Here is a 25,319-nt window from a genome sequence, read left to right on the forward strand (position 1 = left end):
TCAATTAAAAATATATAAATCTGGAAAAAATCAAAAAGATTTTTAGAACAAATCTAAAATATTTGTGACAACATATGAATTAAATAAATTTAACAGTTAACTCAATAATGAAGATAAATATATTTACACCTAATATGCTTGACATCAATTAAACTCATTTAATTGATTCACAAATTAGAACATAAAGGCATTGAGGCTCAGATACGAATGTTAAATAAAACACATGCTCATATAGCCATACATGATATGTAAAAGTGGGTGGGTCGAATACTTACCTTTTGTAGTGCAGCGGATGAACAACCTCTAGCCTTGCGTTATTAGTTTACTGATTGTAGGAGCAATCACGGTCAAATAAACTGCTCCTATTGTCCACAATCTATAAACCCTTCTGTCTATATGTGAATGAGAGAACAATCAGGTTACTAAAGAGTTTTTTTTTTTTTTTTTTGTCTCTTTTTGATAGCAATAGTGGAGAATATGTTCTTCTACTCTTTTATTTTAGTTGAATTACCATGGTTGGAGTAATCCAACTGTAGATGCTCAAATTTTGCCCCTAAAGGCTCAATGATGATAAACCATTCTTCACACAAGTTTGGATCGGGATTCCCGATCGCCCCAGTTCTCGGAGTAATGGTCCGTGGCTGAGATTATATACGTGTTTAACCATTTTTACTTTTTTGGGTTACCAGGCATTTTGCGATGAAACTGAGCTTAAGAAGTGTGTCGGGCCCGCCCGGTACACTTTATCAATGCATCATCTCAATTTACGAGCCATCTGGTCTGATTTAGTAAAAATGGGCCCAGCCTTATTACGGGGCCCACCAAAGGCATTTCGCCACGTCAACCCTAAAATGGGCAACCCACTCATGTTTGCTTATAAATAGGCATTGTGGGGTGTGCTTAAGGGGAGGATTTTTGGAGACACTTGGAGAAACTCTTATTCCAACTCAACCTAGAAATCGAAGGATCTATTAAAAATCCCATAACACATCCATTAAACCTCAATCTCGGATCATTGGATTAAGAATCTAGCATTTGGATCTCTTTATCCACTCTTGAACAAAACTTTGAGGAAATCACCAAAAGATAATACTTGAGAGCTTTTAACTCATTTCCTCATCTTTTTCCTTTCATTTTGGTGTTTTAAACACCCAACTTGAGTCTTGTTATGAGGAAAACTCGGGATCAACCAAAACAGAGTCTCTATGCCTCTATGGCGCACGGCCAAAACTAGTGGCGCAAGCCACTACATGTGGCATGTGCCACAAGCTTGTGGCTCGCGCCACTTCAACCCAAAATCCCCTGTTTGACTCTATTCTTGCCTGAAACCTTCCTGATCTTGGAAGGGCCTGGCGCCACTACGTATGGCATACATCACACCCTTGTGGCGCATGCCACTTCCCCTATGGCCCTAGGCCCTTCAATTTAGAGGTTCAAAACATCAATAATTAATAAAAAAAGCTTTGATGCAGAGATCCAGTAGCAAAGCATCAACCTTAATTGGTTTGGGATGCATTTTTGCATATTAATAGATCAAATAAACAATAAAAAAACAAGATTGAGAGCCATGATTGGTGTATTTGTTCATATTTCATGATGAACATCTAGGCCATGAACTTAAATCTTGTTCAATCTTTTATATTCTTGCCTTTTAATTATTGTCCTTTACTTTTATGCATCTTTATTGTTCTGTTTCTTATATTTATGCCTTATAACTTAATGTATTATGATTATTATTGCACTACCCTCTATTTAACAACTTTGTAATTAAAATATGCATCATTTGAGCATTTATTGAATGAATGAATGTTTAATGATTATGGATTTATGATTTTATTTCTGTGAATATTGTTGTATTGTGTTTGTATTACTTGGATGGTTTTGTCATGCTTTGTTTTAATGTTTTATTATGGCAAAATGTAAGAGATCTTAATGGGTCTCATTTATTGCATGTTTGTAATAATTATGGGGTTTGGGAAATTTGGAAGGCATTAGGGTAGAATGTACTTTAGGTGTGGTTTGTATTATTTTCTCCTCACTCCCTTCTTTGAATGTTTATTTTTATATTCTATGTTTCAATAAAATGCTTGAATGACATGTTTTCTAAAAAATGCATCAAAAGTATTTATATCTCATTTTTAGTTAATGGTATTATTAAATGAATTGTGAATTAATGGACAATGAGGAGGCCGGTTTATCGGGTGATATAGGTGCCTAACACCTTCCCATATCATACCTAACTCCTAGACCCCGTCTCTGGTTTAAAACCGAGTTAGTTAATTCCAAAGAATCAACTAATTCGAGAATTTTTCCCAATAAGGGTGTCGACTCCAAAAATAAAACTCTTACCAAACTAAGAAAACCTTTTTCCGAGGATTAACGAATGGATTAAATCAAGACAATCAATTTATTAGATAAAATCAACCAAGTCCATTTGATTTGAATCTTTCCTCCCATTGAGGGAAAAATCATAAAATTGCGTGTCCTTAGCCTGGCGATTTTGTTGGGGATCGAACCTAAAATCTCTAGTTTTTAGTTTTGAGTTTGAGTAGAGAGTTGACTCCAAAAGTTGTCCACTTATTCACAAACTTTAATAGTGCTACTAACTTTAAATTGAGTTCACTTTTTTGTACTTATAAATGTCATTCATGCATTTATCTCTTCTTAATCTTTTTTCTACCCTAAACCCTAAAGGCGATATTGGGGGTTGTGGTCCTTTCACTCTATTCGACTATTAGGATCCGCCACTAATATACACCACCCATAAGTCAAGTACCATTTGATAATATCAAAAGAATTAACACAATACATTATCACGATTTGCTTACACCTAAAGCAAATGGGAGGAAACAACTACTTCTCGCTTATGGAGCCCAAGACTTAGTCAGCCCAACCAAAGCTCATATAATTGACCCTAGTTCCTTCCTCTAGGTTCACCTTAATAATCTATGATTGTTGCATTCATACAATAAATGCGAGAGGCGTCAGTCCAAAACCCCATATGGTTTATGGGCTCAACCAATATGTCCTAGGGTTTAGTTTACTTTTGACCTTGAATCGTGTGTGGGAGATATAAGGGTGAGATCATGCATTTTCCAACTCCCTTTCCCTTTTGTTTGCATATTATTGCTATGATTGTGTTGTGCTTTATTCATGCATCACTTAACTTGTTTTATTGAAGTCATATAGGTATACTCTATCATGGCTCGATCCGGACGTTCGAAGCGCCAAAGCGCAAAGGACTTAAAAGAAGTGCTAAAAGTAAAGAGAGCCAAACGAGCTCTTTCCAATGGTGACTACAAGGCTGATGCCCAAGTACCTAAGAGGGAAGCTCCTCCAGTTCCAACTCTAGTTAAAGAAGACCAATTAAAAGAGGCTCATGAACTTTTGCTTGAAATAAAGCAAGCGCAACTTGATGCCATGACTCCCTTTCAAGGTGTGGAGGCGTGATTCACGCTCATACGCAATATTGCCAACCGCCTTGTAAAAATTGGGCCCTTCACTCTAGAGGATGCAAAGTCATATCAAACCTCTTAAGATTTGAGTTTCAAAATTGCAAACACTTAGTTAAGGCCTCAAAAGAACAATCAATATAGAAAGTCAACTTTTTGGGAATGAAATGAAATGAGTATATTTTGAGCCAAATATTATTAATACCAAAAGAGAAAAAGAAAAATTCTCAATTGTATATAAATAAAGAACCCTGCTCAAGTATTATCACACTTAAGGCCAAAACAAAGGGATACAAAATAAATAATAATAATAATAATAATAATAATAATAATAATAATAATAATAATAATAATAATATGTCAATATAAATATTTGGCTACAAAATCGGCATATTTTGATCTTATCATTTCTCAAGAGCCCTTCTTTGATCTTGTTCTCGAGTGGTCGTGATACAACCACGATGGAATATAACATTAGTTGCATTTCACGATGTCATGATTGTGCGATTACATTTTGGTGTGCCATTCCATATTCATGCATCCACGCATACATGCATCATGTTATGTTTGTTAATATTTGTTTTATGCAGTCAAGATAGCACCTCGAAGAGAAAAAGCTCCATAAGTGATCGGTTGGTTAAGAGCAGGCAATCGCTTGGTTAGAGTTGAAGGACCTTCAACCCCCCTCTGACTTGCTTGTTTCAGTTCTTACCAGTTCTTTGGGCTCCCTCACTGAGATTGGGAACTTTCTAGTTCAAGCAGATTTGTCAGTTTTAGCTTCCATATTCGTCGATAGCATGGGTGAGCCTAGTGTTCCTGTCTCTGAAATTGAGAAGATGGTTAAGAAGATAGTGGCAGCTAACCTAGAAAAGCTCTTAGGCTCTAATAAGGGTAAGGAGCAGGTGATAATAGAAGATGATGAGGCCGAGAGCGAATCTGAAAGAAAAGAGCACATGGATGACACTTGGCAAGACAAGGAATTATTTGCTAAGAAGATGCCTACAAAGAAGACCGAACCTAAGCCAGTTGTGTTGAAAAAGTTTGAGAAGCTGGATAAGAAGTTAGAGAAGCTGCATGTCTTCATGAAATCTAAGGAAATGGATCAATATGTAGACATCGATGATGATGATGATAATGAGTTGGAATTGAAGCACACTACTCCTGTGATCTACAAGATGCCAAAGGTGGCAAAATATGATGGTACGCGTGATCCTAAGGTGCATGTCATGCAATACAAACTAGTAATGGAATTGGCGGGTCTGCCGTCAAGGAAGATTCTAAAGATGTTTCCTATGTCCTTGACTGGGTCTGATCAGACATTTTTATTACAACTTAAAAAAGAAGGTGAAGAGATTGGAACGAGCTCACCACGATTTTCTTGAAAGAGTATGCTTACAACCTTCAAATGAGTGTCAATTTGAGGGATTTGGAAGCTATTGTGCAGAAGAATGACGAGATCTTTACTGATTATATTGCTAGGTGGAGAGCTAAGGTCACACAGATGAGGAACCATCCAAATACCAAGGAGCAGATCAAGATTTTTATTAAGGGGATCCTGCCAGCTTTCCGAGAGAAGCTGTATTACATGCCCTTAACTGAATTCTCCTCCAATTTTTCCCTTGCCCTTACCCGAATTTGAGTTTCCTCCACTTGCCATTATATGATAGTAAAATATAATTTGGAAAATTGAATAAAAAAAATTAGAGAGAATAATTACTTAATAAGAGAGATTGTAGAGTAGAGAAGAATAAATGAATAATATAGAGTAGAGTGTAGTATATTGTAGAGAGAGTAAGTGGAGAGTGTAGTATATTGTAGAGAGAGTAAGTAGAGAGAGTTGAGATTTTTTTGTAATGAATTTGTAAATAAAATGAGGTATTTATAATAAATCCAAAAATTCATTTTTCCAAAAATATCCTTGAAACTAGCCGTTATGTAGCCGTTTATGGCTGTTGGGAGGGGTAATTAAGACATTTCACAACACATTTAAATAATAAAAAAAAAACTGCAGTTCTGACAGTTACAACGGCTAGAACCGCCGGTTTGAACCGGCGGTTCTAACCGGACGGAGAACCGGCGGTTCCAGTCCGGTTCCGACCGGTTCTCTGGAACCGCCGGTTCTGGTTCCTTATTTGCTGGAACCGGAATCGAACAGAATTTTTCCGGTTTCGGTTCCGGTTCGTCCCGGTTTTGGTTCTCATCGGTTCCGGTTACGGTTCCGGGCTGGTTCGAACCGATGGTTTCGGTTCCCGGAACCGTAATATGGCCAAGTCTAGGACTATATGTTCTTCCTACTCTTCATCTGATGAACATATGTAAAAAAAAGTTCCATTTTAATCATCCAGTCTGTCGGTTAAATCTTCAACTATTGCATTGGTTGCGTATGAACTTCAACTTCTTGAAATGGCTCAAAGTTTGATACTACAACAGATTGTTTGGTTTCAACTTCTAATACAACTGCTCTAGTCTTGATTTTGCATACTGTCATCCAATCCAATCGATCTCGTTTCAGAGATGGATACGTAACATTATACACCTTCGCAACTTGCATCGTCAACACAAAGGGTTCATGCTTTGTATATCTTCTTCTATGATTAATATCTACAAGGTTATACTTCGGATGAACCTATACCAATATTTAATGTAGGATCGAACCATTCACAGTTGAATAAGATTGTGCTTTTTATTAGTAAGGATGGATACTCTAACTCCAAAACCTCAACCAACTTCCCATAAAAATCATTTGACTTGTCACTGTAGTTTGATCCCTTTATTAGTTTGATCCCTTTATGCAAACACCACCTGTTCATTATTTTTTGCTTATCTTGTAGTCCTCAGTATGTAACTTGTATCCATTTACAAAGTAACTAAAGTATGCATTAGCTAGCGGTAGAGGTCGTCTTGCTAGATCAACAATGAATTTGTTATCAATATTATTTTCAAAATTTCTAGCTTGTATGAAATAACAATAACACAGGGTAAGAGTAAGGTATTCATTTTTTACTGTGAGTAACTTGAAAGGTCCTTACATAACATTTAAACCAATCTGCAAATTCTGTCTCAAGTCTTGCATCGATCGCAGTATTAGTCAAATTAGGATTTTGTTCTCATAAATGATCAATAAATTTCCTATTTTACGAGCATGGTGTTGGACGAAATGTGATTCAAATAAGTTATTAAGCTTAGTAAACACAGATTTTGTTACTTACTATACAAATGGAGAAACCTTTCCACAATTCAATGATATACAACTTTGAGCCGCTTGTATCTCTACATCAATCGATGTCTTTTTTTTTTTTTTTTTTGCTTTTCCAATTGTGTGCACTAGATAGGTGAAAATTGTTAGATTTCCTTCTAACTCGGATTCAGTTTGCTTTCCACCGTCATCATTATGCGACGCTCTTTGATGCTTGGTATAAACATGTGGTTCAAAGTAATGTGAACAGAAGATGGAAGCTTCCTCTACTAAGTATGCATTGCAAATTGAACCCTCAACCTTAGCCTTGTTACGCACTTTTTTTTTAAATTTTGTGCAGGTGCTTGTAAGTATATGTAAATGTTAGTCTAAATTTAAGTTAAGACTAGAACATTACAATATGATAAAAATGATTCACCTTTCAAATGGATACATCCATCTATATTGTACTAGTCCTACAATCCGACATTCATATGGCAGATGAATAGGTAGATGCTCCAAAGAATCAAAGAATCCAAGGTGGAATATCCACTCCAATTTGCATAAGATTAACTAGATTTCTCGCGCTAATTGGTCCATATCATCTATCCGAATAACAATTGTGGTCAATTCCTTGAAAAATATACTCAACCCTATTATTGCTTCGCAAATTCTTCCTATCAACAGTTCTCGGAATGCTACAGGTATCAATCTTTATATGAAAACGTGGCAATCATGGCTTTTCATGCTAAACAATCTGTATTTATTCATGTCAACATATCGTCCCATGTTTGATACATACCCATCTGGAAATCTCAATGTTCGAACCCACTCATAAAATACTTGTTTTGTGACTTATCTAATGCATAACAAGCCTCTAGATACTTCTCTATAACTGCATTTTGTTCAATTGCTGGGCGATGACAGATTTCTTTCATATTCGTTCTAGCTTGGCATTATCCTTTGATTTCCCCTCAATGTTCATTGCAATGTTGAAGATATTTTTAAATACATTCTTTTGTATGTGCATCACACCGAGGTTGTGACGAATAAGAAGTGTACTCCAATATGGTAAATCCCAGAAGATACTATATTTTTTCCATCCACTATTCTACCCAATCCAACCATTTACCTCTTTTGCACCTAAATCTGTCACTTTCATCAAATCCAAATCTTCAATTTCCTCCAATTTTTGTGCTCTTGACTTCATAGGTGAAGGGGATCATAAACAATTGTGTTTTTTTTCTAAAATATTGTCGATTTTGCCTCCAAAAGTGGTCATCTGGTAAGAATTTGGATGACAGTCAAACCGACATTGCTTTCCTCCATTTTTCAATGTAAATGCACTATTCTACTCCCTACAATGGGGACAAGCTAGTTTGCTAGCAGTAATCCAGCCAAATAACATTACTAGTGTAGGAAAATCACTAATTGTCCAAAGCAAAGCTGCTCGAAGTACGAAATTTTGATTTGTCAAAATATCGAATGTTTCAACCCTTGACTCCCACAAATCTTTCAATTCAGCGACCAAAGGCTGTTAGAAAACATCTATTTTATACTTTGGATTAGTTGGGCCAAGTATAATTATAGAGAAAAACATGTACTCCTCTTTCATACACATTGAGGGCAGTAGATTATAGGGTGTTACAATCACAGGCCATGATGATATTATTGGCCTGATTGACCGAACGGTTGAAACCCATCCATACATAGCCCCAATCTCACATTTCTAATCTTAGAAGCAAACATAGGATGCTGATTATATAACTGTTTCCATGCTTCAGAGTCTGTCGGATGAGTCATTACATCATCCTGAGATTGATGCTCAGCGTGCCATCTCATGTGTTTAGCTATTGTATTAGATGCGTATAGCCTTTGAAGACGAGGAATCAAAGTGAAGTAATACATCTTCTTGAAAGCTTTCTCTCTTTGTACTCTCCCAATCCCCTAACCCCGCCTTTGAAATCTAGGAAGATTACAGAACTTATAAACTCTTAATTCAGAGTCACTGCCCCAGTATATCATACAGTTATTCCGACAATAATCAATTTTTCCATAGGTAGTCCTAAACCACAAACTAATTTTTTGGTATGGTAAAAACTATCCACCATAGAATTATCTTTTGGCAATATTTCTTTCATTAACTGAATAAAATCATTGAAACACCTTGCTGAGAAGTGGTGCTCTGACTTCATATGTAACAATCGTGCCACTACAGATAGTTTTGAATGAGTTCTGCACCTAGGCCACATTTTAGTGTCAGTAGCAGTTAGCATGTCAAACAACTTTTGCGCCTCAAAGTTAGGTGATTCCTCCATATTCTCCCAATGAAATTCTAACATAGTAGCATCAATATCCATCTCATTATATCGCCAAGTTGGATTTGACTCAAATTCAAGAAGCTGAGTGATAGATGATACATTATATAACCAACTGGAATCATTAGAAACCTAGCTTCACCATGAAAATATCCATTCATAGTAGTTGTCCATAAAGCCATTCTTGCATAAATGAAGCTTGACTGTATCGATATCAAAGAATGCATTGTTTTGACACTTTTTATGTTTACATGGACACCTCAATTTGCTACCATCCATATAACTCGGATCGCCAATTGCAAACTATATAAATGATTCTAATCCTACGAAAATTCTTTTCTAAGTATCCTATTCACCTCATACCTCCTGTGCATCTATTCCCAATCATTTCACAATTTTTTAGGTACTGAACACTCTGTTTTTTGATTGAGGATAAAAGATTAATAGAATTTCTAATCTTCTAAGTTGTTAATGTTTTCCTAAGTACATTATATATTATGCATAAATCATTTAGTTATTGTGCATAAATTTCACTCCATCTCTCGATAAAAGTGTCAATTCTAAATTGAAAAAAATTACAATAACACTTCATATATCCAACATCATTCTCTAAAGCACATTATGGCCACTACTAGGCCTCCAATTCACACAAATCTCCCAATTTCACCACCATAATAGAAATTATAAAAATGATTTGCGATATATAACTAAGTATTTGAAATAGAAATTGTAATAGATATATGGCTATAATGAGATGATTTCAAGTAGATTTGAGATAGATATAAGTAACAAACAACAAATTTTGACCTTAATTCACTAAATCTTATATATAAACAAATATATAATCACAATTTTTTAATAAAAATGATAATATTATAATAATAAATAAATAAAATCAAAGATAACAATTTTAATGTCCATTGCTGATCACGTCTTGGAAATGAAAGATACAAACAACAATAATAATACCATATATAGGTTATGATTGATAAGTTTATTTTTTTACTTTTTTTATTTTATTTTATTTTTTAGGAAAGCAGGTAGTTAGGCAAGCACATGGACATTTATTGCCACTTACAGTATAAGGGAAATGATAAATTAATAATGCATAAGCATTGATTTATCATTTAGAAACAAATAAGCATGCCCTTTTCAAATTGACTTAAGTTAAATCATTTAGTAACCTCAATTCTAGAAAAAAAAGTGACTATAATTGAATATTTAGTGGAGATAAGGTGATAATGCAAGGAAAAAAGAGTAATTTAGTGGACATAAGATAACAAGAGACAGAAGTAAAAGGAAAAAAAAAAGGTTCTTAAGGTTGGAATGCTTAATATACAAAAATAAAATAAATGGGGTGCATGCGATAGAAATTAAGGTATTAAATAGAGTACAGTAGTAGGTTGACATTAAACAAAAAAGCAACAACAAAATTAGACAACGCAATTTTATTCACAATTCACAATTCACAGTTTAAGAACCTTAATTCACCAACACAAACATCAAGCACAGATCCTAGCCTAAAACAATCCTAGCATAAATTTTTGTCCTTCTAAATGCAAGAAAGGCAAACCAAATTCAATACAGCTAAGAGCCCCTAACTATCCCTCAACTGCTAGAAATTCTCTCCTTCTCTACAACTTCATAACCTTAACAAACCAAAGCAAATTCTCATCCAAAACAAAGTATAGGTGAATCCATAACAAAAACACAATAGCAAAAACACACAATAGCCTAACTGTCCCTTAACTGTACTCATTTTTCTCAAATCAAATCACTTCAAATCACACAATAACACAAAAACACACAATAGAATAGCAATGTATTAAAAACAATAAAGTTTATGAAACACAACACAGACCAAATCAGAAACACAACAACAACAAACACTTTTATAGCAAAATTAAAACATATATAGTAATTCAAACACAACAATAACTAAATATAGCAATTTCAGTATAAAAGAAGACAAGAGGGAGAAATTACCTATCGGCGACAACACTAAAGTGGTTGCTGGTGACAGTGACCACGATAACGAGTGCCTCCCCTTCCAACGACAAGGCGATGATGGACTGGCGACTGTAGAGAACACAAAGAGCAAAAAAGGGGAGAAAAACTGAAGGATTGTTCTGTCGCGAGGAAGAGAATTTTTTAATTTTAAAGCCCTAAAAATTGTGACTGTCTAAGTGGTCGCAATTCTGTCGCAGATTTAAAAAAATAAATCAATAATATTCGTCACAAATTGCTCATAAATCCGTCACAAAAATACATGGCAAAAGTTTTCCACGAATATCAACGACTAACAAAAAATTCGTTGCAATCTGGTCCTCCATGATCGTAATTTGGACGTAAAAATATCATTTTATTTTTAATTAGAAAGTGGTCGCAAGGTGGTCACAAATTTGCCATCATTTTAGTCGGTTGCTAATATCGATCGCAATTTCGCATTTTTTTTGCATTTTAGTCGCAATTTCACATTTCACTCGGTTGCTAATAGTTGCCGAATTGGCCAAATGCTCACCCCTAGTGATTGATATTGTTCCTTGGGATGCAAGTAATTACAGATATGGCTTTAACATGAGTATAAATGTTGTGTCAGAATATTAGATTCTATGTTATTCAAAAGATATGCATGGTTTTAATGGACCATACTTCTATGTTGTGTGTATACATATATTTGTTGAGTACCATTGAGTTTTATATCAGCGCGATGTTTTTAACTCGTGTAGGTTAAAGATTTATTTTGATGTGGATCTCGAGTACCTGTACCCAGAGAGAGAGTCTTCTACTTTTAGATAAGATTATAAGTCTTTATTATAGACTCGTGGCATGTATTAGATTTGAGTTAATGAAAGCTTTGACTTATTATGCAGGATTTCTAATTTATTTGCTTAAGCACATTTGGATCTTTTATCTTCTTTAAACCCTTTTGAGGATTTATGTTTGGTTTCCACTCAAATTTGGCCTCTTATTTAGAGAATTGAAATAATGTTGTTTTGAATTTATGTGTTTGGATTTGAGCTTGATTCCTCTTGAGAATTTGTTTTATTGAACTTGGATATTGATTATTTATTTAAGGGACTTGAAAATTTTATTACTAATTATGGAATATTTTATTAACAGGTTTTATGGATTTCCTTAAGTTGCATTTTTAAAGGGAACTCTTGCAGTGTTTCTGTAAAGTTTTACCTAAACTTTTATAAGTTTGTTTAATGGGTTTCCACTACTTGCCTGAAGTTTTAAATTCTTTGACAATTATAATTTTATTATTTTAAACAGGTTATGTTTGTATGACTTTCACTATATGTTTTAACAACTATAAACTAAGTTGTATTTATTATATTATTATTTGATACTAGTTCTGTACTAATAACCAAGCTTGTACGTGCCTCCGGCACAAAATGTTAACAGTCTCTATCTGGTCCTACGGGATCAAAGAGGGGTGTTATATTATTTTACTTGAATTTATTTAAAAGACATGTTTGCTATTTATGCATAAGCTAAATAATTTGTTCATCATTGCTCAAAATTTAATATTTCATATATTTATTTGAGCATTTAATTAGGTTAACGGTGATGAGTATTTTGTGAATATATTGACATGCATTGCTTGTGAATCAATATGATTTAAATAAGTCATATTATAATGTTTTTAATGTGTATAAGCAGTATATGTATTATATAAAAATAATAAAAAGCTTAAGCTTGATTTTAATCAAGCCAAAATCGATAGAGATTTGTCAATATTATATTTGATTTTGTTTGGTGATGTTCGAATTGGTTTTCAGTTGTGCTCTTGTTATGAGGTAAGAATTGGTGAACTAAAATAATATAATTTGGGAAGACCTTGTTTTCCTTGTATGAAATAAATTACTTGTGTTTGTGATGTAATAATTATTAACATTGATTTGTGAAATATTATTTAATTATCATATATGCAAACATATATGTTAATTGAATCTAATTAAATCATTAAGTTTTTTTATATTGAGTAATAAATTTAAGATAATATTAAATTTGTAAAGCATGACTAAGACTTATGTATGCTAGTATGTAATGAAAATAAAGAGTACGTTATGAGTAGTATCTCATATAAGTTTACACGCATGCATTTGAGTATAGTATGCATTTTTGTGCTAACATGTAATAATAAATTATAAAAAAAAGGTACATTGAGTTTAGTACCTCAAATATGTGTATACATTTGAGTATAATATACATTTTAATTGGAGTAATTGAAAAGTCTCTAATTGAGAAATTTTATAAGTCAATTTAAATGTTACCACTAAAGTGGGACGTTTAAGGTTATTTTCATTTATTTGTGCAATGACAAATTTTAAATTATTATATATAATGGCTTGCCCAAAGGGGATTGCTATATATATTAATTTGGAATGGTGTGTGGAATGGAGCATTTGTATTTAGAGGTTTATTTACCCAAAGGGGATTAACTTTCGAAAGCCGGTGTATTCTCATTTGTGAGCTCTATAATTTGAAAAATTCTACTATATGTGCATATTCTGACCAAAGAGGAATGTGTAATGATGCCAGAAGTTTTCCATGTGGTAAAATTTTGGTGACTTGCTTATTATTATATGTTTTAGTGATGTCTTGAACAATCTCTATTAAATTGGATAATAATCATCTATTTTGTGTATATTTTAAGAATGGAGAATACGGATCTAAGTTTCATTTGTATAAACTCATGAAGCCTACGAGTGAGAGTATGTGCTAAATAAATTAAATTTGAGTAAATGAGATTGTTATTATAAAATGTTTAGTCTTATTCTATAATGAGATTTGTTTTTAAAACACCTTACCATCTTAAGGCTTTCGTGTTGTATGTTAAAGAATTTAATGCTTTTGGGTGTTTTGTATTGAATAAGACTATCATACTCTTATTATTGAGTTTGCTAATATGAAGTACAATATTATTGTGGAGTTACAAGTTATATTATTTTCTTTTATATTGTCTTAAAATATTTTAAGGTAATAATATTGTTTCTTCTGGCTTGCCTATTGATTATTTTGGTAAGTGGTTTAAGATCATTTATATACTCCTAATGAGTTTGAGTTGTGCATAATTTTATCACCAGATGTGATATTTCAGAAAAGATATTTCAAATTAAAGTGTGACAGTGATTTTCGCAAGTGTACGAAATCATAACAAATAATATATAATGAAAAGAGTATCGTATCCACAGGGATTATATATCAAGTATCAAAATTATGTTAACCTATTATTATTTAAACGGCAATTTAGGAAAATTATTTGAAGAAACTAACTAAGTAAATAAAAGAGAATAAGAAGAAAACAAGGCAATTTTTTATTTAAAAGAATCAAGGATTAAAAGCTACTAGGGATTTTGACTTCACTTAATTCTTTCCAATTTATTTTATTAGTTCATTAATCAATTTCAATTGTTCAAGTAGGGGAAACAACCCTAAAATCACTAACAAGTTCTCCCGATGTATTGTTAACTATTTTAACCTGATCTAATTACCTATCTTCCAATAGCGCAATCAAACATGAATTAAATCATTAAGTTTTATGGTTTGTTTTGTGAATTCATAACCTAAAGTCGTTAACTTATTAAAACCCCTCCATGAGTCAAACCATATAGTTTCTGCATTAAGTTATTATTCTCATGTAATTTATTACCTTTTTCATATCAAAAACCCTTCTCCCGATAGTAATTAATGAAATAAATCAATCTAGGCGAGAAACTCTGCTTGAAAGCGTTAAGTTTAATAATAAATTATACTTTGAATAAAGAAAAACAAATCTAATATTATAAATTGGATAAGAAATTAAGCTCCATCAAATCCCTAGTATGAGATTTTAGTTTGACATAGTAATTAAATAAAACTCAATAATACTTGATAAAAATTCCATAATCAATCAGAATAATGAAAGAATAAAACAAGATTAAGAGTTTAGAGATAAAAACTAGTCAATAATTAATTCTGGACGGCTTCCTTGAATCTTGGCACAAATCTTGAATACTTGAAGTCTTGGAGAGAGAGAAGAACAATAGAACAAAAATTATCAAAACTCGAGATATCTCTACAGTGAATGGCTCCTCTCTTTATATAGATTTCCGGGGAGAAAATCCAACTCCGTTTAGAAAATAGAGTCCTCATTAAGTAAGAAATATTTTTGAAAGTAGAAAACTGTTTAGGCTTTGAATTTCTTCTCAATTAGGACTCTTCCATGCGCCTAAATAGGATTAGAACTTGATTTGCAAGTTAGGAAAATATCTTAGGTGGGCCCATGTAAGTGATAGGGACAGGTTGGCGTTCTCGACCCAAGATAGCACTTGATTCGCAGCACGGTCAGGGCGTGCCGGAGCTTGAGTTCTAAGGAAGGTTCAGCATGGGTCGTGCTTATGGGCATGCCTAGATAAGGATTTGTAGCACGGGCGTCCCACATAACACGTCTAGGGCGTGCTAGGCTCTGAGTCTCCAGGATGAGATGCAGCATGGGCCGTGCTTAAGCAAACACGCCTTTGTGTTGATGTCCTCATTTGGCACGAGCGTGCCATATAGCACGGCTTGGGCGTGCTAGAGTCTAAGTTTCCATTTAATTTTCCTTGAATCCAGCACGGGCATGCTGAGGTGCACAAGCAGGGTGTGCTAGAGCCTAAGTGTTTTACTTTATTTTGCTCTTTTCTGTGCCAAAAACCCTACAAATTTCCTTAAGATCAAGTGAATTATAATTCAAGGAAGCTTTGAATAAAAATAGAAATAAAACTAAATAAAAAATAATTAAAGTACTAAAAAATACTAAAAATCCTAATAAAAACTATATTAAAAATATTATAAAAATAACAAAGTGTTTGAGTTTTCTTTGTGAATCTAAATTTAACTTAGTCTTCATATTTTCTCGAAAGAAAATAAATATATTCAGGTGGATAATATTTGAAAATTATTGTGCATGTAATTGGCAACATATATTCAAGTGCTCTTTATCAATAAAATATATAAACTTACATGTTAATTAGGGAAGTGTGATAAGATGAAGTTTATAATAAAATTTAAAGGAAATAAAGTCAAATTAAAAATTGGCAATAAAAAGTGAGGTGATACAAATAATTTGCTTATCTTGGTGCTTTATCTTCTAATTTGATGAGAACAAAGAGGTTTTAAATTGATTTAGAAAATATTTTTTATATGATTTTAAGCAAAATGATAATTTATATCTTTATTGGGTTTGATTTGATATATTTAATTGAAAAAGTGTATTGTGTTATAGTAAATATGCTAAGATTATGAAATATTTCAAATTGTTTGATAAATATTTGCAAAATATATAGCATTACCAAATGGTAAATTTTAGTGTTGGAGATATATATTTTTAGTTTCCTAAAGTTATGAGAAATGATGTGAATAAGTTGACTATTTTCTTTGGAAAGCTTTTAAATTTCTCTAGATATTTCATATTGAATTTTTAATAAATTCAACTATGAAAATGACATATGTTGTTTAGTACATGGTATTCCAAATAGTCAAAATTTTATTTGTGAGTAACATTTATCTAGTCTTATGCTCAAAGTTTCAAAGAAAGAAAACAAATAAATTTCAGTTTATGGTTTAGTAAGAGAATTGAATTCATTATTTTGAACTATAATATTTTGATGAGAATGAATATAAATAGGTCGAAGCTAATGTTGTAGTGACTTAAAAAAGAATTTCATAAATTCTCATTGTAATTTCTAAATTGATGTGATCTAAAATGAGATTATTTACTACATATCAAAGTATAAGAGTGGATAAACTTTGAGTTCCATGAAAGAATTTATTGTTATACTCTTAGTTCTTTCAAACTATTGTGTTTTGAGATTATCAATTTACTTGACATATTGTTAAATGGTAATTTTGATATGAAAACTGTGTTTTCCTAGAGGTTGTAAAATATAATAAATATCTAGTGGTATATTATTGAAAATTTTCTCTCAATAGAATAATATAATCTTTTGCCCTTGATATTGTGAATTTTAATAGGGTATCATATGGCGAAGTTTATAGAGAATAAGATTGTCTCGTGAATTTATCATAGTGGGAGTGTATTGAAATTTCTTATTCTCTCTCTCTCTCTCTCTCTCTCTCTCTCTCTCTCTCTCTCTCTCTATATATATATATATATATATATATATATATATATATATATATATATATATATATATATATATATATTTTTTTTTTTTTTTTTTTTTTTTGAAAGCAAACCAATTGCATTTGCATTACTGATAAAAAGGTAAAAAATATTGTACAACCTGATTCCACAATTGGAAATAAACAAAAGAAAATTAAGCTCTAGCTAAGGTATGAGCTTCAATATTAGCTTGTCTCCCTATCTATCTAATAGCCACATATGGCTCAAAAGCTAACAAATCTCAACAGTCACTAAGAATTAAATGAAATAGCCAAAGTAGATGAATTCGAAGCAAATAAAATAGTTTGACAGTCCATAAAAATACATCCTGCCGAAAGTAGATTACTTTGGAGCCATAACAAACATGCTCTAAGCCTGATATCTCCATAAGAAGAGGATCCTATATGAATCCACAAAACCAGATATAGCTTGAATGAAATCTCCTTCTGCATCCTCAAAAACTATACCAAAACCTGCCATTCGTAAGTTGTCAAACACAGCGATATCAATAAAGCCTTGCCATCCTGTGGTTGGCTCTCTACCCCATTCCAGACAATCTCACCTTATCCGACCTGCTACCTGTTGTCTATGAGCACAGTTGTACAAGAATCTCTTGCAACTGGAACTCAGCCCCATAGCAATTGACTCCTTGTTGTTCCAAAGCAGATCATTGTGCTCCTTCTATAAATACCACGCAGTCGCTACTACTTTTTGGACATATTCTATACTCCTGGTCCCAAGTGCTTGTTGTAAGAAAGATTTAAAAACAGTAGTGTTATAGGGTAGGGTGATGTTCATACTTCTCCCAACTTCAATCGTCTTATGACACCTTATTAAAACATGGTCTATATACTTCTCCAACCCATAGGAGCCATATCTAGTATCTACATTCATTCCTCTTTCTCTAAGCTTCGCCTTAGTAGGTACAACCCCTCTACTCACTCTCCATATAAACTCTCGTATTTTTGGGGGAACCTCCATACGCATAATTGATTCCAAAATACACCCCCAACCTATCTTTGTCCCTCCCCAAAATTTTTAGCCCTATTTAATAACAAGATTTGACATTATATACTCCTTTTTTTCATAATGCCAAATTATCCTATCTTCTCTATTTCCCAACCCAAGAGTGTTTTTCCCCCTAAACTCGAAAACCTGGTATTTTTGGTGTTATTATTTTGTTTTGGAAAAAGAGGTGATAAAACCTTTTTGGATGCGCGATGCCGATAAATCGGTCTTATAAATTATTTTGAGTCGCCACCCATTTTTTCGGCAATGGGACTGTTTCCAATTTTTATTTTAAAAGTGACTCCTTTTAACCCATTTTATTTAAGGCCGAATTATTTAAAAAGAAAACTGGTCAGGCGGACCAAGTAAGATTCTAGGTAAGGGAATCCTAAAAAAAAGAAAATCTCATAATCACCAATAATTAATTGATTTAGTTTGATTAAGACTCAATTTGCCCATTATTGATCATTTTCCGAATTGAGATTAAAATTTACTTAATGAAATAAGATTAAGACAAAATAACAAAAATAAACTGAAACTGGGAGACAGTTGCGTCACACAGCTGTTCTATGGAAGAACAGTCGCATGGCGCAGCTCTTGTCTTTTATTCTGGAACTTGTAACAGTTGCGTCACGCAGCTGTTCTATGAAGAACAGTCGCGTGACGGAACTCTATCATTCATGCTGAAACTTAGAACAGTTGCGTCACGCGGGTGTTCTATGAAGAACAGTAGCGTGACGGAACTCCTACCTACGTGACGGAATTGTTTGCGACTTATTCCAAATCCTCAGGTTTATTAATTATTTATTCAAGATATCATGTTAAATACAAATATGAGAATAAAAATACAAACTGAGTATATAAACAGCTGCGTCACGCAGGTGGTCCAGTCCAAATCAAGGGATTTTGGACATGAACAGCCGCGTCACGTAGGTAGTAGCTGCGTGACGCGACTGCTCTGGTCTGCAACTACCTTTCAAACTACTCTTTTTTACGTTTCTTTTTGTCCAAAGTGGTTAGAACAAACCCGAAAGGTTCAACAATAGGCAAACTTACGTTTTATCAATGGCAAATCAATCAAACAATGTGAAAATGAGATTTTTAAGAGATAAAATTCTAGAAATGAAAAAAAAAGTTAGAATCGTTACCTAGCCCTCAGATTTGAGGATTGCATACACTGAGATTGATTTAGAGACGTTGTTTCACGATTCCAGAAGTGTGATTGTCGAACTTTTCACAGAACCAAGTGTTTTCTCTCTTTTTTCTCTTTCTTTTCTTATATTTTTATATTTCTTGGTTTCAAAACTAAAATGGTTAATGGTTTGATCTTCCTCAAGTTTACTCACTTGAGTTCTTGGGGAAGGAAACCTAGCCATTTTAGTCGAAAACTTAATTTTTTAGCTTTAGGATTTTTAGAGAAAAAAAATGAGATAAAGTGCAAAAAGTCCCGTTTTTGCTGTAAAATGTTGTATTTATATGGCTAGGGCAACAGAGCAGTCGCGTCACGCGGGTAGAAGCTGCGTGACGAACCCGTAAGATGCGTGACTCGACTTACTTTTTGTACAGTTGCCGCGTATCCATACAAACAGTGCAGGCCGTTGCACGGGCGTGCGCCAGAGGTGTCAGTCCTGTTAGAGCTGCGTGACGCAGCTAAGAGTGCCGTCACGCAGGTATAAGCTGCGTGACGCAGCCCTAACACGGGTCAGGCTCCTTTGGGCGGTTTGGTTCAAACACTTCTGGTTTATCGTGCTACCTTATCCCTTGTCCTCATATGATCATCGGGTCAGGTGGAGGCATAAAATTACGCGTCAACAGTTTGCCCCCCCACTTTATCATTAATTGTATAAACGATTAATGTTAAAGCGGTCCATTGACGCGCCTTCTATCAGGCAATCACCTCCGAAGCTCGGTTTGATCGGCTTGGAAAGATGCTGAATTAATCATCTGGTCACCTCCTAAGCTCGGTTTGATCGGCTTTGTCGGTTTCCATCCAACATGTGAATGACTTCAAAGCTCGGTTTGAACGGCTTGGAAGACACCTTCGGGGCTCGGTTTGATCGGCCTGAAGGACTTTGAATGTTTGGTCACCTTCTCAGCTCGGTTTGATCGGCTTCGTCGGTTCCCATGGAATCTGAAGGGGCATCCTCGAAGCTCGGTTTGATCGGCTCGAAAGATGTTGATTTGATGACAAAGTCTTCGAAGCTCGGCTTGATCGGCTTGAAGAGCTTTGATCTGGCCACCTACTCAGCTCGGTTTGGTCGGCTTTGTTGGCTCCAGTCGGTTTAGAAAAGGCATCCTCGAGGCTCGGTTTGATCAGCCCGAAAGATGTCGGTTTTACCCTTGTCAACTTCGCAATTCATCATCATTGACCGGGGGGAAATTTTAAACAGCTTCGCAACGCACCATCACTGTTTTGAAATTGTTCTGATTAGCTTCGCAATGCACCATCACTAATCAGAAGGACCTATCGGCTTCGAAAAACCATCACCGGTTGGCCTGAAAAATTGTTCACAAGAAGAAGAGCAATGTCCGTGTATGAACAGACCTTGCCTTTTGTTAGAAAAATATTGGAACATCACATGTTCCCATGAATTAATTATAAAAGATTTTGCAAAAAAATTTCGGCATAAACGATTTAACAGAAAATTTGTTATCTGCATTTTCAAGTATTCCTTTTATGATACAATGGTTGAAAGAAAACTTACCTGAGGGTAATCTGGCAATTTGATGCTCCTGCCCCCTGTGCGGTGAATAGACAAAAATCGCTAAAGTGTGCGAACTACACATCGACGTCAAATTGCCGAAGTGGACCGTTATGGGCTTTAAAGTAGACCGCACGGGCCTGTTGGGCTTGAAAAGGGATGACGGGTTTGTCTCGGAGGAGTGGGCTTGGGCCCATCGTTTGGAGAAATGGGCTTGAGCCCAGATATTTACTATAAATAATTTCTTTCATAACCGATTCAGTTTCACTTATCACAAATCCTAAGCAATTGAGAATTCTCTAAACTTTCAACCAAAAAGATGTCTCAGATTTCAGAAATCCCTGCTTCTGCTTACACTCCTGAGATGGAGACCCTCGGGGTCCTACCCGATATCCCGACCTTTGACGGCGAACCAGTGCCGGTGAGCCGGAATCCACTAACCCCCGGGACACGGCCGTTGCAGCTCCTTCCATCGCCGGATGCGCGGCTTTCAATCCGAGGTAAGTAAAAATTTTCTCAATTTTATTGCTTTTAATCCATAGCTGTAGCAATAGGACTATGTTTTTATGTTTATGCCTGCGTCAACAGTCGTGTCACGCAGGTAGGAGTTGCGTGGCGCGGCTGTTCTTCCATGAAAAGTTGCGTGACGCAGCTGTTCTTGAATGAACAGTTGCGTGACGCAACTGTTCGAGGCGCCAGAAACCCTAGCTTGCCTTGAACCTTAGAATCGACCCTTTTTATTGCATTAAAACTTGATTTGTCGACATTTGATTGTTGGTAGCTCTAGGCGACTTGATTTTGCCCTGAAAATTGCATGAAAACAACACAGACATAGTCAAATTAGATTGAAATTGAATTACTGCGTACCTTCGACAGTTGCGTCACGCAGCTGTTCTGTGGAAGAACAGTTGCGTGACGCGACTGTTCATCAACGAGTAAGAGTCTTGAACAGTTGCGTGACGCAGATACCAAGATGCGTGGCGCGACTTCGTGGTTGCGTGGCGCATCTGTTCTTAGGACGACATATTTCAAATAGTTGCGTGATGCAGCTGAGGAGTGGCGTGACGCGAGTGCAGAGATGCGCTACGCAGCTGTACTTCTAGATGCGCAACTTAGGCAAAGCTGCGTGATGCGACTACGTAGACGCGTGACACGACTTTGTAGTTGCGTGACGCAGTTACGGTTCAAACCGAAATTTGGTCTTATTCATTTTCATGCCATATAAGAAGATAAATAATTGTTAGTATCGTACTTATTGAAATTGAAATTTTTCCTTACAGGTTAATCTGGGCAAGGCCCGCTCGGGTGGATCGGCCACTGATGCTTCCGCTTTTTGGGACTTATTGGACCCTCCTATGCGGGCCCGGGTCGTTGCTGCTGGCTTCGGGGATTACGCTGTAGGATTGCGCCTCACGCAGCCTCATTTCCCGCCCGCTATGCGATATGCATTGATGGAGCGGTGGAACGACTGTACGCACACCTTCGTGTTCGGGTTCGGCGAGATGACTCTCACACCCATAGATTACGCTGCTATTACTGGCCTGCGCTTCACTGGCCCGGTTCCCCCACTGGACGCTCGATACCAGACGGCCACTCTCGGGGCCCAGCTGGTCCGTTCCTTGCTCGGTGTCACCTCACAGACTCGGTACACCGTGCAGGGATGTATGTCCTATGAGATGATCTTCCGGTTCTGGGCCGAGAGGATCAGGACCCGTTTGGAGGCCTGGAGGGAGTTGTCGGAGGAGGCTCGACCTACTGCTCCTGCGTATACTCGGGAGGAGAGGGACCAGGCTGCTCGGTCCTTCTTGTTCTACATCATCTCGTCTTAGCTGCTGTGCACCTCCCAGAATAAGGGAGACCCGGCGGTGCTGGCATGTCTACGGGATCTGAGCCAGGTTGGGTCCTTCGACTGGGCCACACTCGGTTTGGCTCATCTCTATCACGGTCTGGATGTCTGGACCCGTGGTAGCGGTGAGTGGAACTGGCTGTTTATCCGGCCTCTGGAGGTAACATTCTTTCACTCTTCAGCTTTTTATTTGCCATTCTCAACTGTTCAACTAATTGATGTCATTTCTTTCTCTGCTGCAGGTATGGTCCTACGAGTACTGCATCTATCCTGGAGGTCCGAGTGGCGACTCTCCGGTCGAGTCTAGGAGGATTCCCCGTTATCTGGACCACTGCCATCACACTTATGCCAGTGGCGAGGATCCCGAGTACTGGCGGAGCTTCCTTAATGACCGGGAGCTGTCTGATGTGAGTACAGAAAGAACCTCTGAATCTTTAGTTTATCTTCTTTTCTCCTTTTATTTTAATACACAACAAATACTGATTTCTCCTTCTTTTGTAGCTGTCCCTGACTCCATGGGACTGCGAGGCCTGGCGGACCTACCAGGGCGGAGAGGTGGCTGAGTTGCACACCCGGTCGAGGCTGCTGATGCGAGGATACTGGGTCGACCGCTACTTCCTCGGAGAGAGAATCTTTGACACTCCGGTAGCTCCAGCACAGCGGAGGGTGCCTCATGCCCCTCCTCGACATATGTGTATCCTGGAGGGCTTGACCCGGGAGGACCTGGAGGTGGAGTACAGAGGCTTCTCGGTGAACGATTTGCTGTCCGTCGGTGACTTCCCCTCTTATTTCGCCTCTCGGATGTAGGCGCGGCTTCCCAAGATTCTTGAGTATACTCAGGTAACTTTTTTGATCTTCGGTCTTATTTACTGTTATTACTATTTTCACTGTTTCAGATCACTGATACCATCATTTCCCCTGTAACTGAATGCAGGAGCGGAAGACGCATAAGACTGCGGCTTACTACCGGGCAGAGGCAGCGACTGAGGCAGGTGGCAGAGCTACTCCGGCTAGACCGGCCGGTGTAGTACTGGGAGATGTCCCGTTCCCACCGGGTATGGAGGTGGTGTTGGATCCTAGTCTAGGTTTGGGATCTGGCATCGTTATTCTTGCTGATCTTCGGCAGGCTCCTCCTCCGGTGCAGCTGGACCCTGAGCACACTACACATGTAAGTCATAAACCAAATTTACAAAGTTAAAAGCATTTTACCTGAGTAATCTTTTAATGGATGTTCCTTGTTTGCAGGTGCCGGCCCAGAGATATCAGGAGATCTGCCAGCGGTTCAGGTTTGCCCGATCCTACATTGGTCGGCTGTACTCCGAGCGGCATGAGCTGGTATGAATTTTACACACATTTACCTTTTTGCTTCTTATTATTTGGTAAACTTTCTTACACATGTCTGCTTTTACAGGAGCTGGAGAACGGGAGGTTACGGAGGCATCAGTCTCGTCAGTCTAGCGTTGTGAGCCGACTCTAGACGGAGGTAGAGCGGCTTTGGACGAGGCTGGAGGTTGAGGGCATCCCGCTCGACTCTTCTGAGGAGGATGAGGATGGCTCTTCTTCCGATGATGCACCATCGTATCCACCCCCTGCGGCTGCTGCTGGTCCGAGTCATAGGCGGCGATAGTCCTGCTTTGCATCTCAGCCATTTTTGGACATTTTTAAACATTTTGAACATTTAGTAGTATTATTTTATTTTTTGATAGTTGTACAGTTACATCATTATCGTTATTTATTATTATATTTTTTTTGGTATTATTTACATTTTTATAATATTTTGCTTTTATTATATTGTTGTATGTGTTTATATTTTACAACTGTGAAGTCTTATTCCTGCAAAAATAAAACACAAATACAAAAACACGAAAAAAGAGGACGGTGTCGTGTTTATTTGCAAAAAACGGTCCACCTTGTTAGTGGTCCATGGACCAGTTTATTATAAATGAAATAAATGAACTAAAAAAATGGAATAAGTAAATAAATAAGGAATAAAAATAATGGATTAAAAAAATGAGATACAACAAATATTCATTACTAAACAACAGTGGATCGTAGTACTTACCTGACAGGATGATTAATGCGGCCATAAAGACTCAACCTCCTTATTGTACAAATCGTCCTTCTTATTTATCAATGCGGATTTAAATGCTTACCGACCCGAGCTGTCCATACATGAATGTCTTTTCAACTACCCTTGACAGTGGACATTATGTCGGTTAATGACAATGCTTCACTCACCGGTCCCTCCACCCTTCTATAAATGGGCGTTTCATTTCACTTTTCCTTCATATCCATCATTCAAAGCATACCAGTTTCTTAGATAATCCTTTTTCATGGCCTTCAGAAGCCAAGTCTCATCCTTCGTCCAATCCATCTCTGATGACTTATGGCAGATTCCCCCTATGGATCAACTTGCTTGGTTAAGATATTTCAAAGACCTAAAACCTAACCGTGGCTTCTTGTCTTGGCTCGTTACTCATTTTAATCCGAACACCATGGTTTTCCGGTTTGAAGACTCTGAAGTGACTCTGACCTACGAGGAAATGTGTGCCGTGATGGATCATCATCCTGAACAAAATGAAGCTCCGGTCTTGCCCCCAGGTCCTAGGTATAATCTAGCTGAGATCGCGGCCTTGTGTCCAGTTTATCTCCCTGATGGCATA

At 36.3% G+C, this 25,319-nt stretch overlaps 1 pseudogene; it reads right to left on the reverse strand.

The window, feature by feature from the left end:
- Window positions 1-5,817: 5,817 nt before the first annotated feature.
- On the reverse strand, window positions 5,818-8,987 carry LOC149497663 (uncharacterized; annotated as a pseudogene).
- Window positions 8,988-25,319: the final 16,332 nt, after the last annotated feature.

This window comes from Jatropha curcas, chromosome 3, assembly GCF_041381405.1.
Source record: "Jatropha curcas cultivar XTBG-Jc1 chromosome 3, XTBG_Jcur_1.0, whole genome shotgun sequence".
In the NCBI taxonomy this organism is placed as follows: domain Eukaryota; kingdom Viridiplantae; phylum Streptophyta; class Magnoliopsida; order Malpighiales; family Euphorbiaceae; genus Jatropha; species Jatropha curcas.